This window comes from Cucumis melo, chromosome 12 (assembly GCF_025177605.1).
Source record: "Cucumis melo cultivar AY chromosome 12, USDA_Cmelo_AY_1.0, whole genome shotgun sequence".
Taxonomy (NCBI): domain Eukaryota; kingdom Viridiplantae; phylum Streptophyta; class Magnoliopsida; order Cucurbitales; family Cucurbitaceae; genus Cucumis; species Cucumis melo.
This window is the reverse complement of record NC_066868.1, coordinates 22,032,986-22,053,413: the sequence shown is the minus strand read 5'-3', so window position 1 is coordinate 22,053,413 and position 20,428 is coordinate 22,032,986. Positions and strand designations below refer to the sequence as shown.

Here is a 20,428-nt window from a genome sequence, read left to right as displayed (position 1 = left end):
TAGAAGTTGGTAACCGATTGGTGAAGCCATACGCGAGCTACACGTTGACTAACAGTGAACGAATTGAGTTTTGCAAGTTCCTGAAATCAGTTAAGTTTCCCGATGAATTTGTTTCCAATATATCGAGATGTGTGCATGAAAGAGAGGGGAAAATATTAGGACTCAAAATGCACGATTGCCATGTTTTATTACATCGACTACTACCCATTGGTATTCGAGCATTCTTACCAAAAACGTGTACACTGCTATTATTGAATTATGTAATTTTTTTGTGACTTGTGCGCTAGAACGATAAGAGTAAGTGATTTGGACAGATTAGAAGCAAATATCACAGTCATACTTTGTAAGTTGGAAAGAATATTTCTATCTTCCTTTTTTAGCGTCATGGTACACTTAGTCGTTCACTTACTATATGAAACAAAGCTTACTAGTCTGGTTTCTTACAGTTGGATATATCTGATTGAAAGAAGTCTACGCACGTTAAAATAATATGTTAGAAACAAAGCACGTCCTGAGAGGTCAATTGCAAAAGCGTATGTCATGAATGAATCAAACGCCTTTTGTTCGCATTACCTAAGTGGTATAGAAACTCGATTCACAAGAGATTAGCGAAATGATGATACCATTGTAGAAGACGAGGTAATTGGTGACTTTGAAATTTTCAAGCAGAAAGTAAGACCCTTAGGTACGTCAAGTGTTCGTGTTATATCACTGGAAGAGAAACGGCTTTTCCATTGGTACATACTGAACAATGTGGACGAAATATCGAAGTATCGCAAGTAAGTGTTCCTCATCTTCGTAATTCTTAAAAAATATTTATTATACATTGTTCTTACAAAAATTAAACTCATCCTCATCCCCGTTAGGAAATATTTTAGGCTAATACGTCGACATGTTCAAAATGCTATGGATTTGTATAAAAGACATGAACGGGCATTCCCTGAATTGTTTCGAGCACAGTTATATAGCAAGTTTTAGTGTGACATATAAGCACTAACGTATTTAAGCACGTGAGATGTCTATAATCGTTGTCACATTCATTTTAGGTGTTAGAATTGCGTGAGTGTGCAAATCTATCTAACGATTTCTTCTCACTTGGGATGAGACCATCATTTGACGTTCGTTGTTACAATGGATGCATTATGAGTGGTTTGAGATTTCATATGTCTAAACTTGATTCTCGACGTACTACTCAAAACAGTGGAGTAATGGTCATTGGTAGAAGAGATACAAGTGGAAGTGGCGACAATAATTTATACGGTGTTCTGGACAAAGTGTTGCACGTACGATATCCTTTCGGAAGAAATGTATGGCTATTTAAGTGTCGGTGATATGACACCGACCTAAACAAAAGTCAAAGAACACACGTTGAACTAGGGTATAAATCTCTCAACACATCCCGTTTTTGGTATGTAGAGGAACTTGTAATTTTTGCACTCAAGCACATCAAGTTTTTTATATAGATGACCCAAAAAATGGTAGCAATTGGAAAGTTGTGCAAGTCGTTCAAAATAAGCGTATATGAGACGTGCCAGAAGTGGAGGATGTTGAGAACGACCACATTAATGTACTAGAAATCGTAGCCATCGAGTGGATGACCATATCGAGGATGATACTCTGTGCAGGACTAACGTTGATCCCACAATCGTTGAAACACCGGTTGTGCGTCATGTCACTGACGACTTAATTGATGATGTGAATGAACATTTGTCACATGCAAGTGACGACGACGAATTATAGTGACAAACCACGTACCCATATATTTATGTATTTTATATATTTGATTCTAGCTATGTGTTCGTATATTGCTTATTGAATATTTGTTTTCTATGTCCACAGGCATTATGTCATACCAACATAATAATTTTCTAGAGATGGACGCTATGTTCTTCAAATTTGATGACGATTTAGATAACCTTGCAGAAGGGTCGTCGTCCGTAGGCGACAATGCGGGTGAGTCTAAGAATTTTCTTCATTTTAACTTAGGATTATTTCATGTTTATTTCTCTAACATTATATGTTATTATGATTTATTGAGCAAGGTCGTCTTCTCAACCCCCTGCGACTCCGACTCCTAGGAGACGTGCGCAGTCTCGACTCTTAGAGTTGGAGCGCCACGTTGCAGTAAATGGGTGCATTCTGATGACGATCGCCCCTGGAGCGAAGAAGCCTATTTCCCCATACGTCGTTCGCTTCAGCCAGGCGATAGGCATGTGCGTGCAAAAGACATTTCCCATCAGATGTCTTAAGTGGGCAGACGTTGGTAGAGAATACATTGAGGTCGTCAAGGGCGACCTCCAAGTAATTAAGTCCGCTACACATTTATGATTTCATTTGAAACATATCTAAGTTAACCAATCTAATGTGTTATTTTTGTAATGTGAAGTGATTTTTTGTGCTTGATTTCAATGATCAAGCAATGAATAGGTATGATGAGCATCAAATGCTCATTACCTTTAAAGAGTTTCAGGCCGACTGTCATAGACACTTCAAAAAGTATAGCGACCCTAAGGAGGCTCGTGCCAACCCACCAAACGTATTGGTTGAACATCATGAGGATTGACACTTCCTTTGCGACCACTACAAGAGTCATGCATTCCAGGTATTTATCATGCATTCCAGATATTTATCATGCTTAATTATGATTTCAACTTTTAATATGTATAACAAATAAACAATATAATTATTTTCATGCAGAAGCAATCATAGACGAACAAGGCTGCTAACAGAAGCAGCCTTACAATCATAGTAGCGGGTTAAAGTCGTTTCTACAACGACAGCAGAAACTCGCTGAGAAAAAAAGGGGAGTCAGTCGACAGTGTAAAGTTGTTTCAGGAAACACACTTTCAAGCCGGGACATTTGTGTCACAGGCCACAAAGGATGCGCATGTAAGTTATCGAACCAACACTTATGTCCTTATTAATTATCCTCTTTCATTATATATTTTTCGTTACTTAGCTTAGTTTTTAAATTTGTTGTTGAATCAAATGCTGAAACTCTAGTCCTAGCCTACTCTAAAGGGTAGTCAACCACTCTTTGGGGATGAGATATGCGATCAGGTGTTAGGTAGACGACCAGGCTACTCAAAAGGCCTTGGTTGGGGACCCAAGCCGAAGGCCCGCAAGACAACGAGTGCGAGCAGTTTTACGACGTCATGTTCTCAATAGGCCACAGAAAGAGAGTTTCAAATACAAGCTAAACTTGATCAAGCTTTGGAACGAATTGAATTGTAAGATAGAAATTACCAAGCGTTAGCTTCAGAAATGGAACGAATGCAAAAGCTGATACAGGACATGACTCGGGCACAGCAAGGACCACCACATGATCTTTAGCTTTGCGGTACGTATATATGTTTCTATTATTCTTAAGTTTTTGCAATGATAGTATATAATGATGCTATGGATATATGTACAAAACTTAGCTACTTTTGTATCATTATAGGACCTGCGATGTAAAATGGCGCGTACGAGCCTCATTAGGAGACGTATGACTTTGTTTGTGCTTTTTTGTATTATGAATACTAGATTTTTTGTATTATTAACGCTATTATGTTTTTTGAATTATGAATATTACGAATATTAAATTTTTCTTTTTGAATTTGTGTTTGTATTTCGTAATGTATTAATTTATATTGAATTTGCTTTAATTTATCCAAAACGAATGTCATTATTTCACAAAAATAGAGAACTTGTTTGAGCAAAATATTTTAAGAAAAAAATTAAAATTACATATAAAAAGGAATTCAAAAAACATCGGGAATATGATGTACACGACACGTCGGGGATCGTTCAAAAATCGTTCTCCCGACGCATGTGTGACGTCGAATAAGAAAACGTCAGGAGATGTAATTCTCGACGCCATGACATGCTTCATCATAAGAGACGTCGGGAGAGGTATTCTCGACGCGTTGTTGGTCATGCGTCGGGAATTCTTCTCTCAACGAGTTTCTTCCGACGTGTGTCCCGATGCAGTAGACGACATCGAGATATCGTTTCCCGACGTTTTTTCCACTTCTTCCGACGTCGCTGTGCGTCAGGAGTCCCCTCGTTTCTTGTAGTGCACCTTATATAAACCTGATAGAGTTCTCTAACTTTAATTTTACCATAAAACAAGACAACAAAAAATTGCCTATGATGCTATGTACCATAACTCATGACATTTGGCACTTTTTCAAAGGTTCGAGATCATTTAATGAACATTTTAACCCCTTAAGTCATACACATATTCTTTTTCATCCATGACTTATCCATAATGGTACTGTATGCGATTTAATCTACAAAATGGAGAAACAATAACATAAACTAATCAATCTTTACAACCTAGCTAACTTTACAAAGCTTACAACACACTTCAAATCTTAAGATTCAAATGTTGCAACATTACCCCTTCCCCCACCCCACAAGGTATACATACTTCAATCCTTACAAACTAGCTAACACTTCCAACAAACAAAATTACTAGCAAATTAAAAACTACATTCCAATACAATTTCAAACGATTGGCACATGAAGAATCAAGTTGTGATTTATAGAATAGCATACATACTTCAACTTTTAGGTTCAAATTTGCAACATTTCCCCTACCCCCACCTCTACCCCTACCCCCAAACCAAAAAACCAGACATACTTTAATCTTTACAAGCTAGGCTAACTAACGAAGAAAAAATTACATTCCTAAACAATTTCTAACCATAACCAAATTGTTTACATTCCACATAAAAAAGAGGGGAAATCTAACCACAACCAAATATTAGCAACACCCAGATGCAAAACTTGAAAATAAGCTACATACTGAAATCTAACTACAACCAAGGCAGGTGGAGACAATGGCACAAGAACTGGCATGGATGGACAACGATGGTGGAAATCAAGTGACAATGGGATTTGGGCACGAGCGACATTCATCTGTTAAAAACAAAACTGAAGAAAGATATTTAAAGGCTGACACACTCCAATAAACGTCAGGAGTTTCCATTAATCCCAACATTTTTAGTAAAGCATTGGGAGTACCTATAACTCTCCTAACGCATACATGCACAATGTCGAGATATGCATCATCATTAAGTAAACAATTGTTTTCAGCCTACTACTTTTTGATGCATTAGGGTAAGTTTTGGGAGTTGGTATACATTTTTCGACGCATTATTGTTGACGTCGGGAGTTGACATATATCTTCTGACGTTGTAGGTTGTGCGTCAGGAGAATGAGGATGCCTCGACGCTCCTATTGTTGCGTCGAGAGATCCTCCATCTCCCAACAGTTTAATCCGACGTTAGAAGAACCAGAATTTTTTGTAGTGATTATGAATTCTAACCATTTTAAAATTAACCTTGAAACATAACATTAATTTTTTAGAAGTTGATAGAACATATAAAATATAAGGTTAATTAAATATCGGGGACCATTTAGGTATGGTTAGTCTATTTAGAAAAAAGATTGATAATTATTTTATTGAGTAATAAATGTTTTCTTTCTTTCTTTTTCATATTTATTATGTTTTGAGGATGGTTTTGAGAAGGTTACAAGTGATTTGGAAAGAATTTTAACTCCTCTTTTTTTTTTCTTTTTCTTTTTCTTTCATGTTTGAAAGAATAGATTGGGATTGAATCCATTAAAATCAATTTTAAAACATATGCTCCTTTCATACCATTTTTAACATTTGTTCCAACCTAACTTTCAGATTTCTTTACAGTATATGTCATTTTTTTAAAATATATTTTTTAAATTAAAATTTATTTTTTAAAAAATTAAAATTGATTATCTCTGTCTGTATATATAAAAAGTATTTTTCTCAACTAACAAAAATTATTTCCCAACTTTTGTAAGGTTGTATGAAACCTTTTTTTTTTTTTTTTTTTTTTTTTTTGTTAAAGTATAATTTTAGTCTCATGATTTAGATAAAAGAAAAAATCAAAAGTTTGAATAGAAATAAATTGAGTTCATACAAATCCTATTTAATATTTAATTTTATGGTTTTATAAATTCCCGTGAACTATATATTAGGAAAGTTTCATCGAAACATAAAAACTATATATTTTTTTTAAGTTTTATCAAAATATAAAAGACTAAATTTTAATTTTTAAAATCATAATATCATATGATTAGAGTAACTTAACTCTAATTTCTAACTTTTTTTTTAATTATAAGAATTAAATTTGTAAATTATTTTAATAGAATATTTTTAAATATAGTAAAATGAATCAAAATATTTATAAAATATAGTAAAATTTTAAATAAATCATTGATAGATTTCTATCACTATAAGAGTGACATTGTTAGACCAATATAAATTTATCGCAATCTATTTCGATGAAATTTGTTATATTTTATAAATGTTTTCCTTAGGTTTACTATTTACACTAATTTCCCTTTTTAATTTTACCATGTAAAGCTATTTCGATATTTTCCACATTTGTTAATTTTGCATTTATTTAAAATAAAACCAAATAAAAGCAGTAGCTTTGTGAGATCCTAAATCAATCCTGATCGTTGAAAAAGAAGACGTGGAAGCACCATGGACATGCGCTCTCTCTATAAAATCCCATCGTCGTACTTCCATCTCCACAACCAAAAATCCTCTTCCACAAAAACAGAAATCATATCACCTTCTTCGTAATCCCCTTCGTTTTTTCTTCATTCAAAATTCCAAACCTTAAATTTCATTTTTTAAAAATGGCAGCCACTTCTCGATTGGCCAGGTTTATCAGCGAAGCTTGCCCTCCTCAATTCGTCTCCGTCATGAGGCGAAGAAGCCCCAAAGTTTTAGACACCATTAACGAAGAAGACCAAAGAGAATCCCTAGCTTCCTCTTCCTCCTTCAAGATCGACAAATTCTCTGTTTCTTCCCCGCCATCTCCTGCTTCTTCCGCCGCCGCCGCCGCCGTTAATTCCAAATACTTTCTCGATCAGGTCCCTGTTCCCCTGGGGCCTTTCTCCATTTTCGAACATTGAGAAATGGATTCTTAGTTTCGATGACACTCAGAATCCGTTTTTTCTTCTTTCTTTTTTTTACCCTTTTTTGCGCCGACCGGGTAGGATTCATTCTGGCCGGAAATGGCGTTGTAGATATCAAGTCGACGGCGCAGTGGCTGCCGCCGGTTAAGAGATGGGTTTTCCTTTTTTTTTTTTTTTGTTTTTTTTTTTATGGGGTTATTTAGTGAATTTCCGAATGCGTTTGTAAGGTGTGAGTTCGATGTTTATGAAATGAAAAACTGCGCTGCTCTTCTAATAAATAACTTTTCAGCTAATCTTCCAAATAATAATTAAATACAAAATCTGAACTTTATTTATATATATAATAAACAATGTTTACCAATTTTTTACAAATATGGATGAATTTTAGAAGTTTTTTTTAAAGAAAAAAAATTGATTTTTCCTTTTCTAGATTCTATCCATTCTCAATTTAAAATTGATTGGGATTTGAGAGATTACTTTCCCTATTATTTTATTTTGGTTCATACATTTTTTTTAGGGTTTTGATACCTTTAATAAATAAATTTAGTTAATTAATTTCTTAAAGAGTTAATAAAATTTTAACAATACTAGTCATAATAAGTTTTTTTTTTTTTTTTTTAATTTCAGTTAAAGTTTTACCTATCAAAATGAAACGTTTGCGACCCTAAATAAGATTTTGACCAAAATATTTTAATATTTTTTAATGTGGGTAGCGAGAATGAGACCATAAAAGATGGATATGCACATGTGATACAAAGTATTATCCAAAAACTTAAATGGGTTTTAAGGAATATTTGAAAATGAGTATTAAAATAAAAAGAATCTCAAACCTTTATAGTGAAATGAAATAAAATAAAATTTTATACTTAGTAATTTTAATTATCCATAGATTAAATGTTGCTTGAATCATTCTCAGTTGCCTTCAGACACGTTCATTTCCTTCTTTGTTAGTTGGTTTATGCATGCTCAAATGAACACCAACCATAATAGAAGGAAACTATGGCTAATAGAGTAGATAATTAGCAATGTTTGCATGCAAAAGGAGTGATTCTAACTAGGAATGTGAAACTTTTGCAAATTCCATGTCTTACATACCACTAGGGGATTGGTTGTTCTTAATTAGGCAAATCTCACCCCTAAACATATAAGGGAATAGGGAAGGCGACAACTTATTGTTTCAAAAGTTTGTATAAAGAAAACATGTCCACCTATTTCATTCGACATCTAAAGGAGGGGTTCGCCCTCAATCAATTTGATAACAAGAAGATGAGTTGATTTGCTTTTATCTAGGAAAAAAAAAACTTCAATCAATCACTAGCCTAGTTACAAGCTATGTGGCCTACAATTGGATCTTTACTTTTTAAATCTAAAATATAGAAGGAGCTTTAAGTTGATTATTACAGGGGCATTTGGGGTTAGGGTTAGTACTATGGGCTTAGATTAGCCCAATCCTAACCCCTGTTTGGGGTCAGTATTAAGGAAACTAGGTTTCCTTTACACAGTTTCATTCTCCCCTCAAACAATTGAAACCCTCCCTTGCCTTATCGTCTTCAACCTATGTTCGTGCGAAATCCTTTTCCTTTTCATTCTGTGTTCTCCTTCATCAAATCCCCTCAAATCTCCCTCTTTGGTTGTGTGTTCTCCCTCAACAAATCGTTGAATCGTTGTTTCGTTGTGTGTTCCCCCTCAATCCGTCTTCATGCAAAAACGGTTTCGTTGTCTGTTCCCCTCATCAAATCCATTTCCATGAAGTTCTCCGTCGTCAAACATGTTTTTTTTCTCCTTATTTCGTTCTCTGTTCTTCCTCAATCCATCTTCATGCAAATTGATTTTTCGTTGCGTTTCACGGATTGGGGAGGATTTTATGTAGCCGAATCTCTATTTACATCTCTCTCATCCGTCTTTCTCACTTTCGAAAGGCTGTGTCGTGTTTGTTGAAGTCGACCCTTCCACGGCGTTGGCTCCAAACACGAAAACCTTTTGGAATATGTATGGTTTTGCCTCCAAACATGTTTTGTTGAAGGAGATCCTAAAATAAAATCCTTGTCACTCGAGGTTCCATTGTTGCGGCTGGGTGTTTTGCTTGCCATTTCGTCATTCCAGATCTGATAAGAGAGAAACTTTCACTGTTGTCTGCCAATGGTTGTCGATCGAGCTTGGTAGGGAGGTACTGGACTCCTTTGAATCCAATTTTTTAGCCAATGATAAGTTTAACAATTTATACAAACTGATTTTATTACACTTTTTTGTTTTCCATATATGTATGTAGCTCGATTTTTCGATTCTGTTCTGATTTAATTTTCCTATGTTGTACTTTATGTTGGGATTGCATTCTGTCTTCTTGCTTTAGTATCTTGGTATTGCATTCTGTCTTCTTGCTTTAGTATCTTGGTATTGCATTCTGTCTTCTTGCTTTATGTTGTAAAAAATTATGTTGGCCTTCCATTCTGCGTTATTCGTTTACTTTGTTTCGGTTTAGTTTGGTTTACTTTGTTGGTTGGTTTTGTTTGTTTTGTTCATTGAATCACTGAGTTGAACCTTGTACTGTCTCTTCCATCTGTTTAGATTGTATGTTTTTTATATAGCTTCCAGTACATACTAGTAGCAGATTTTATGTAGCTTCCAGTACCTTGAATCACAGAGTTTGACTGTTTGAACTTTTGCTATGCTTTTAGTCAGTTGTACCAGAGATTCCCTATCTTTTTGTCATTGATTATATTGATGGATACCTACTGTGTATTACTTCCCATAATATTTTTTTGTTTTCCATCATTAAAGGCCATCTAACTTTCCTCAGCTTCCCCTATATATACACTACGTTTCCTCCTTTCATTTATCACTTTCACTTCTCTATCACTACATTCTTCTCTCTGTTTGTATCTTCTCCTTCGTAAGTACCTTTTTTGTTCTCATTCTCTTTTCAATATGCCATGTTTTTTCAAGTAATTCATTTCTCTGTTTTATTAATGTGCTTCTGCGATTAACTTCTGTCCTCCTTTCTCACTTACGAACTGTTTTGTATGTGTTTATATTCATCTATTGTATTGATGTTTACGTTATATGCTTCTGTTCTCCTTTCTCACTTAGGAACTGTTTTGTACGTCCTTATATTCATCTATTATATTGATGTTACCTTATATGCTTCTGTCCTCCCTTCTCACTTACGAAATTTTTTTGTATGTGCTTATTTTGTATTTCGCTTTCGTTTTATTTTTCTATGTATTCTATTCACTTTTGACGTTTCAACTATGATGAAATTCCATTCATTATGTTGAATGGATTTCAAAACTCTGAGGCTACCAATATAAAAAAAATTACATTTTCTTATCTATTCCATGTGGATTATTAGTGTCTTTACTCATTCAAAGTACATTTCCAGTTATATTTGTCGTCATATAAGGTAAGGTATGTATACATACTATTCTTTCATTATTTCTCCACGACAAATAAGAGGTACTATTATGGTCACATACAGTAACTTCTGTAATTTATTTTGTATTGTTACAAACTTGAATTTTTTGTTAAACATTATTTATTTTGTTCGGTGTTGTATAAATTTATTATGAACATTTTGTTAAACATTATTTGGTTTTTTAAGGTGTATGAAGTGTTTAATTAGAAAATCTTATTTACGTACTTTTTACATTTGCCAATCTGAATATATGTTTTTCAACATTCGTCTATGTTCATATTATGCAACTAACTACTATATAAGGGAATTAAATTAGTATAACAGGAATTAGGGTACATATAACATAGTAACAGAGTAATGTATTTTTAAAATTAATAATAGTAAAATCCTACTTTCCATATTAAATACAAATTTAAATCAACCCTTAAGACCATAAACAATTTGATTAATTCACAAAAATTCCCATTCAAAAATATAATTTTTTTTTAACAATCCTTCTAAGTAATACAAATAGTGCAATTAACTTCACAATTAGTAGTCTTATTTAAATTTGATCATAAGTTTTGGATAGTCATTAATTAAGTATATGTATTTACTATTGAAATTTGATCAAAGATTGTGTTTATTTAATTGAAATTTGTATTTACAATAAAACATACAGTTGTCAACCATAGTCTTTTTAAAATACTATTTCTATCATAACGTATTGCTCTCACATATTATTTTTATAATACCTATGATACATTGTACTTACAATTTTGATAAGGTCTTTAGAATGCAACCCGTATTTTAAAATAACGTTTAAAACAAGTAAGATGGAAAATTTTTAATATATTCAACCTTTTAATCGAATTATGTGTATTATTTGATACATGATATGTATCGCATACTAAATAGGGATACTTAACAAATCAGTAAGTATAGGGTTTTAGTAAGTTCATAATAAGCTTTAATTAGGGATTTTTGACAATATATATGGATATTGTACTAATTCACTTAGTACATATTTTTTAGGAAAGTTTACATACTTTGTAATGGATCAACAAACACTTCTTGTCGTCTTAACTGCGTTCACGCTGGCCCAACGTAAGATGTTACTAACGTTGGAGCTACTAATGAACGATAATTGGCGTATCACGCATACACCGTCCGATACACGCCATAGAATAAGGCAGCTTGCGTACTTTTGCACGATACACGAGTCAGATCTTGTGTGCCACCAAAGCACGCACATGAACAGATGAACATTCGCAATTTTATGCCATTTACTTCGGACTGTTTCTGGTCTTCCGTCGACCGAGATTGTTGATGTTGAGGAAATAGTAGCAATGTTCTTGTACGTCCTTGCCCATGATGTGAAGAATCGCGTCATTCAAAGGAAATTTGTACAGTCTGGTGAGACAGTATCTCGACATTTTAACTTCGTATTGTTGGCTGTTGTTTGACTATACGAGGGGTTGATAAAGAGACCTGTTCCGGTAACAAACAACTACAATGATCAACGTTGGAAGTGTTTCGAGGTGGGCATGGTACAAGTTTAATGTATTTGAGCTTTAGGTACATGGCACTTATTTTGGCGTGTTTATTTAAACATGCAGAATTGTCTTGGCGCATTAGACGAAACGTACATAAAGGTAAACATCCTTGCAGCAGATCGACTTACATTCAAAACGTGTAATGGGAAATTGCCACAAACGTACTGAGCGTGTGCGACACGAAAGGGGATTTTGTTTATGTCCTCATCGGTTGGAAATGATCCGCGGCAGACTCATGGATTCTACAAGATGCACTTGCACGAGAAAATCAACTATAAGTGTCAGAGGGTATTTCTTATTTATAATAAAACAACACCGATTTGTATTTACATATTCAAAATGCATAAACGAATGGTTTTAATAACATGATATTATTATCTGTGCGATGCGAGTTATCCAAACACGGAGGGATTTCTCACCCTTTACAGAGGCCAACGGTACCACTTGCAAGAGTGGCGTGGTGTTGAAAATGCGCCAACAAATGCAAAGGAGTACTTTAACATGAAGCACTCTTCGGCAAGAAATGTCATTGAGCACCCCTTCAGTGTTCTTAAGGGTTGTTGGGCCATTCTTCGTGGAAAGTTGTACTATCCCCTACAAGTCTAGTGTTGCACCACACTAGCATGTTGCTTGCTTCACAATTTGATAAATAGAGAAATGACATATTACGACGACGTGGACGAAGGGGACTCCATGTACGCGACCACCATGGCCTAAGAAGACATTCACTACATTAAGACGACAAACGAGTGGTCTCGGTGGCGCGACGAAATAGCTGAATCGATGTTCACAGACTGGCAGTTGCATAACGCTTAGATAAAAAAATTTTACTTTACAAGTCATCGGTTGTATGCGAATTTCTATGACCTGTAAAATGTATTGTTGCATATGAAATGTACACGTGGCATTTTTTTTGTGTCTGTTAAATATGAACTTCTGGAATTACTAACGTACTCCATGTATTTTTTTGTCATTTGTCATTTTCAGTATGTCAACCTCAAGTCGTGCCTCGAGACATGTCCGGGCAAAGGAGGAGGAGGACACTCTTGTCGAGTGTTTAATGGAGTTCGTGTAAATGGGGGGATGGAAATCTGATAACGGTTACCTAGCGCAGTTGGTACGGATGATGCCAGAGAAATTACCTGGATGTCGTGTCTGCGCAACGACTGTAATTGACTGTAGAATAAAGACACTGAAGCGGACATTCCAGGCCATCGCCGAAATGCCGGGCCAAAGTGTAGTGGCTTTGGGTGGAACGATGAAAAGAAATGTATCATTGCGGAGAAAGAATTATTTGATAATTGGGTTAGGGTAAGGAAAATAATATAGACGTTACACGACGTTCGCAATGTACCTTTACTTCACTTTTTTTCAATGAGTACTTATAAGTGGTCTATTTTTTTCCCGTAGTTGCATCCTGCAGCGAAGGGACTCCTGAACAAACCATTTTCGTATTACGACAAACTTTCATATGTGTTCACTCATGATAGGGCGACTGGTCACTTTGCGAAGACATTCATGGACGGGGTCTAACGAGCCTGGTGGGTGAGGGGTTTGACGTGCCGAATGGGAATGAGGAGTTCACACTCGTTTATAGCCAAGGGATTGACATGTCGCAGGACGATGTGAGCGCATTACGATCTTTTCGTACTTCAGAGGGTAGGGTCGGATCAAGCGGATCCAAAAGGAAGAGGGGAAGTCAGAGAGAGGTGGATGTTGATAATGTTTATTACGCGCTTGAACAAAACGAACAACCAACTAAGGATGATTGCGGAGTGGCCTACACGCGCCCTTACAACCATGTGCGTACGAAATTCTTTCGCATATTGCATGAGATGCCGGAATTAACGAGTTTGGATAGGACGTTGTTGTAAAGGCATCTTCTATCTCGTATAGACAACCTGCGTGGTTTTGTACTCATGCCTAAGGATGAGAGGGAGGGCTTTTGGAGAGTTCTCCTACGTGACATGATGAGATGGTTTATGTTTGGTACCGACCTTTCTATTGTTGTTTGCTTACTTCACATTTTCATTTTTATGATTGGTTTACTTTTGCTATTGTAGACAACTATTTTTTTTCCTTATGTACTTCCGTTGTTTATGCATATTTCTTTTTTTTTTTTATCCCTTCTACATCCCTTCCATTTCGTTCATAATGTTTCTTTTAAATATACGATTACTTCACAATTTCACCAAGGCGTTATAGCACGTAATTATATATGTTCAAAATAGGGGGATGTCGCTATCGCTAATTAGAAATAGCAAATAATTAATTTGTATTTCTAAAAAATGAATTTTAATAAATTTTTCACAATATGTTCATAAATTAATTCGAAATTAGACAACTGTCTTTACTAATTTAATAACATTACACGTAGAATAAATTATTTGCAATAAAACGGGTTGGACGCTTTCGTTAAAAAGTATGCAATAAAATTTATTTTATCATATTTGCAATCTCATTTAAAAAATATTATACTACATAAAAAAAATTATTAACCCAACCCATATAACACTTTCCCCAAATAAATTTTATCATAAATTCCACATAAACCTACTCACCTAACCCTTCCCCCAAACACTTCTTACCATTAATTTCTCATAAAACTACTTACCTAACACTTTCCCCAAACACATCTTATCATAAAATCCCCATAACCCTTCCCTCAAACAGATCTTATTCATAACACTATCATAACCCTTCCCATATAACCCTTCCCTCAAACACCTCTTATCATAAAACTACATTTTTAAACACTTCCCCCAAACAAGGGTTATGATAAAACTAGGTTTAACATAACACTAGTTTTCTACATAACACTAGTTTTCTCATAACACTAACCCTTCCCTAAATCAACCATTCCCCAAACGCACCCTATATTATATTAATTAGTTTTTGAGGTAAAAACTATTTTAGTTTAGGTTAAAAATAGTTTGTGTTTAGGTAGGAAATAGTAAATACTGTAGCAAAAGAAATGATATGTACATAAAATTAGTAAATATTTATGTGTAATATGTAGTTGAACACACTACAATTGTTGTCAGTGCCCTAAACATAGGGTAGTCTCTAATACCCTTCTCCGTCAACTTCTAAACTGGTTCAACCATCGCTAAGGTAATTATTCCTACAATATCATTCTGTATAAATATAAAGTTCAAATTGATTCAAACATACAAATATTTCTATTTCTTTTCACCCATTTTTAATCAGGGGCTTTTATTTTCTTTTTCTTAAAACTAACATCTACAAGACTTGAAACTATTGACATAACTATAGTATTTTTGAGAAATATTATTAAATATTATTTTTAAAAATATTATTCTTATATATACTTTCTATCTTTTAATTTAAATATATATAAAGTTGTAATATTTAATTATTATCAGTAAAATATTAAGGGTGCGTTTGGGGGAAGGGTTGATTTAGAGAAGGGTTAGTGTTATGATAAAACTAATGTTATGTTAAACCTAGTTTTATTATAAGAGGTGTTTAGAGGAAGGGTTATGTGGGAAGGGTTATGATAGTGTTATGAATAAGATGTGTTTGGGGGAAGGGTTATGTGGGAAGGATTATGGGGATTTTATGACAATATGTGTTTGGAGGAAGGTTAGCTGGGTAGTTTTATGGGGATTTTATGATAAGATGTGTTTGGGGGAAGGGTTAGGTGGATAGGTTTATGTGGAATTTATGATAAAATTTATTTGGAGAAAGTGTTATATGGGTTGAGTTAATAATTTTTTTTATGTAGTATAATATTTTTTAAATTAGATTGTAAATATGATAAAAAAAAATTATTGCATACTCTTTTACGAAAGCGTCGAACCCGTCTTATTGCAAATAATTTATTCTATGTGTAATGTTCAATTTCAAATTAATTTATGAACATTATTTATAAATATAAATTCATTGTTTGCTATTTCTAATTAGCAATAGTGACGTCCCCCTATTTTGAACATATATAATTACGTGGTATAACGCCTGCAGGAAATTTTGAAAGTTTATCCAATTGCAAATTTAATTAAAAGTTTATCTACATCGGTTATGAATTGTTTGTTACGAATTTGCAATTTTATTTTACTAACTTTGTAACATAGTTTGACCTTTCATTTATATGTTTGAATTGATGGTGGTAAGGAGTGATGTAAATTGGTATTTATTATGAAAAGTATGATTTTATGTTAGCTAATTTGAAAAATACATTAGTTGATTATTGTGTTATATGTTAAACATTCCCGTTATACTAATTTACTTACATTATATAGTACTTAATTGCATGATATGAAGATAGATGAAAGTTGAAAAACATATTGATATTGCATATGTATATTGATCTTGCATATGTAAAAACTACGTAAGGAAGATATTTAAGCTACATAATGTACACACATTAGAAACCAAATGTAGTTTAACAAAACGTTCATAATAAATTCATACAAAACCCATAAAAATAAATTACAAAAAAAATATTGAAGTTCGTAATAATAGAAAATAAATTACAATTATATCCTTAGTGTAAGTGACCATAGTATATGAAACAAAACAATTGAATGCCTACAAACGGCAATTACAATAGTACCTCACAATAGTACCTCTTAGAAAAGTATACTCGTGAATGGCGAGATCCTGCATAAGATAAACATCATTGTTAACATTTGTACATAAGACAGAATATAGAAGAAAAAATATTTGAAAGAATATTACGTATACATACCTTCAATGACGACCAATACGACCCGAAATCAACATTGAATGACTAAAGGCATTAATACTCAACATGGAAAGTTTAAGAAAATGCTATTTTTTTTTAAATTGATAGCCTCAGAGTTTTGAAATCCATTCAACATAATGAATGAAATTCCATAGTAGTAGAAACATCAAAAGCGAATGGAAAAAAGACAAAGAAGCATATAAGGTAAACATAGCATGTAAGTACATACAAAAGAGTGCCTAATTGAGGAAGTATGAAAAGGCAGAAACACAAAGAAGTGTATAAGGTAAACATAGCATATAAGTACATACAAAAGAGCGCCTAATTGAGGAAGTATGAAAAGGCAGAAACACAAAGAAGCGTATAAGGTAAACATAGCATATAAGTATATACAAAAGAGTGTCTAATTGAGGAAGTATGAAAAGGTAGAAACACAAAGAAGCGTATAAGGTAAACATAGCATATAAGTACATACAAAAGAGTGCCTAATTAAGGAAGTATGAAAAGGCAGAAACACAAAGAAGCGTATAAGGTAAACATAACATATAAGTACATACAAAAGAGTGCCTAATTGAGGAAGTATGAAAAAGCAGAAACACAAAGAAGCGTATAAGGTAAACATAGCATATAAGTACATACAAAAGAGTGCTTAATCGAGGAAGTATGAAAAGGCATAAACATAGGTCGCCAAACAGTGCACAAACATACATTTTCCCAAAGAGTATATTCATGACAATTTTGAGGCCGCTATATTGAATACAATTGAGACAAAAATAGACAATAGATATATGTGAATTTTTTTTTAAAAATTGCATAAACTAGATTTCATATAAACCAAATCAATGAATGAAATTGAGAAAAAAAAATTCAGAAATCTATCATACTACTCATCATCGGCTGTGTTTTAAAAAGAGTAATGAAATTGAGCAATACCTCCCTACCATGCTCGGGTAGAACCAATTGCCGGCAAAGACAAAGCATTGAATATGTTCTACATCAGTCCAGGGCAAGGTCGAACGGCAAATTGAACACCGAGCGGCAAGGAAGGGTTGCTTCAAGGGTAACACGCACATGCGTGTTCACACAGAACACGCAAAGAAATTCGAAAATGGTTTCGGTTTGGAGGCAGCGTCGGTGGAGAGCCGCCTTTAACAAACCCCAATCCGTTTTTGAAAGTGAGAGAGACGGATGAGAGAGATCAAGATCGGCAACTTCCATTTCGTGTATGAAACCCCTTTTCGAAAATAAGGGGGATAAGCAGATTTTCGGGCTAAAAGAACAAAAAATACGCTTTCAAGAACGTAATACAGACAATAATGGAAGGCGAAAGTGAACGAAGTCGAAAAGAAGAATTTTTTTTTACCAGCGGAGCCGCAATGACGGAGGCGTAAACACAGAGGCCTTAATCGAACGTAATACACGGTTGAAAGAAGCGAAAACACGGAGGCAAAAGTGAAGGAAGAAGATGAAGCGTAAACACGGTTGAAAGAAGACGGCAACACGAGTTGAAGGAGGTGGCAACACGGGTTCAACGAGGCGTAACACAGATTGGAAAGAAAATTTGGCAGGGGGATTTCAAAGAAACTTTTTTATGGAAACCCTAAAACTAGGGTTTCCATAAATCGTGGGCCAAACTGGGGTTAGGGTTGGGCTAACCCAAGCCCACAGTGCTAATACTAACCCCAAACAGCCCCTAATATTCTATACAAACTAACGTGGTATAGAGTTTAGATTTTTTTTTCATTATTTCTTTTTTTTTTCATTGTTTATCTCTGTCAATAACTTAGCCATAGATGGAGACAAACCAAGTGAATCTACCACTTCCATTTCCACTAAATAAATAAATAAATAAGGAAGTCTGCCTCAGTGGCCTCCTCCGTTTCAACCTGCCGCCGCCGAACCCTCCAAATCTTCTTCAATTCCGACAACACCCATCAGATACCACCCAAGTTTTGTTTTGTCCTGTCTGCCCAAGTCTCTATCCGATTCCGTCATCTCCCTTAACAAAGCACACTGCCGAACCCAAACACACTGCCAAACCCACCTTAGCAACCTACATCCACTGCTCATTCCTTTGCAACCCCCTTTTACCACCACTGTCCAACCCCACGAAACCACATGCCTTCAGATCGGCCATCCATTTGCAATCTATCATTTTCTACCGCCAAACCACCTCAGTTCCAAATCTGACCAAACCCACCAGATCTCTACCGTCGAACCCCCTTCTCTGCCACCAAACCCCCTTCTTACGTCGTCTATACCCCTAAAACCTAGATCTCTCCCAATGCCCACTTCCGCCACTCAGAAACCTGTGACAATGAAACTCATCTAAGATCTCTTCATTTACTCCAACGACGAAGATCGTCGTCCATCTACTCAGCTCCGATTCAATTCAATTCGCTTCTCGTTCGAGAAGCTCGTCGTTCGTCCCCTCTGCTTTGATCTGATTCGGCTTGGTCTGCTCTCCATTCACTAAACTTCTCTTCTTCATTCGCAAAGCTCATATTCTCTGTTTGCGAAGAACGTCGCAAAGTCCATTGTAAAGTCGTATGTTTGTGCCTGTTCACCCACCGAAATGCCTGTCATCACTTTTGCTTTAGCATTGCGAAGAGTTTTGCCTATCATCATATGTCATTCATTTGTATTGTAAGCATCTTGTTTTGTTTAGTTTTGCTTTTGATCGTTGTCGATTCGTTCGAGATATCCAGGTAGATTCCTTCGCTATTGTACTCCTCCACTCAAATCTACTTCTATCACGTTTTCTTATGTTCAATTTTGGTTTTAACCTTTTTTGTGGGTTTTTAATCCTATCTTAATCTACTGATAACCATCGATTCGTTCGAGATATCCAGTTAGATTCCTTCGTTATTGCACTCCTCCACTCAAATCTACTTCTGTCACGTTTTCTTATGCTCAATTTTGGTTTTAACCTTTTTTTGTGGGTTTTTAATCCTATCTTAATCTATTGATAACCATGAGTTTGAAAAGGATATTGACATAATTAGAGTAGTTTTGGAAAATATTATTCTTAGGAAATATTATTCTTATATGAATTTCCTTTCATGTCTTTTAATTTAGGTATATCTATAGTTGTAATTTTTTATTATTATCAATAAAATCCTAATATTCTATACAAACTAACTGAAATATTTTTCAAAATATTTGGAATTTAAAAGCTAAGTGTTACTGAACAATGTTGTTGAAAAATGTTACAAGAAAATAAGGAGTTTTAGAAGTATTCAAAGCCATTATAATAGATGGGGAGGTAATTCTATATTTCTTTTCTTTTTTATTTCGAATTATCATTGTTTATATTTTTATAAAGTTAAAAGTATTTTCACAATGCAATATTTTTCTTTCATGTGATCAAAAGTTCAACATGCACGGTTTAAGAAACTAATGTTTTCTTTAATCATTCTATTATATGGTCTTTAAAACCAGGGGTAGATTTATTAAGGGACCAGCGGGGGCACGTGCTCCCCCTCATATTATCGATTTTTGTATTTTAATATTAATTTGAAGTGTCAGACTATAATATATATTAAATAATGCTTTATGTTTTCAAAATTTTGGTTCTGATGGAGTGTTGTGCCCCCATTTTGTAACCTCTAAGTTGTCACAAAATATATTTTATTCCCAACATCATTAATTTTCTTTTCCTAAATATCAAATATCTTTCCAATTCTCAAGAATCAAGGTAACTTTCTTGAACTATTTTTATAGTTTTGCACCTGATATTCAAAAAGATATAGTAAACTGCATTGCAATAGAAATTGTTAATATATATAGTTATAAGAGATGTGAGTGACAAACAATTTT

General features: G+C 34.4%; 1 long non-coding RNA gene across 2 annotated transcripts; it reads left to right on the top strand.

The window, feature by feature from the left end:
• The first annotated feature begins 6,549 nt into the window (after nt 1-6,549).
• Nucleotides 6,550-14,016, top strand: LOC127144235 (uncharacterized). Of its 2 annotated transcripts, none has more exons than XR_007815826.1 (5): nt 6,550-9,121; nt 11,381-11,886; nt 11,965-12,777; nt 12,889-13,212; nt 13,392-14,016. It is a non-coding gene; the product is annotated as an uncharacterized LOC127144235 (long non-coding RNA). The 2 variants fall into 2 exon arrangements; XR_007815825.1 differs by having other exon boundaries at nt 13,312-14,016.
• Nucleotides 14,017-20,428: the final 6,412 nt, after the last annotated feature.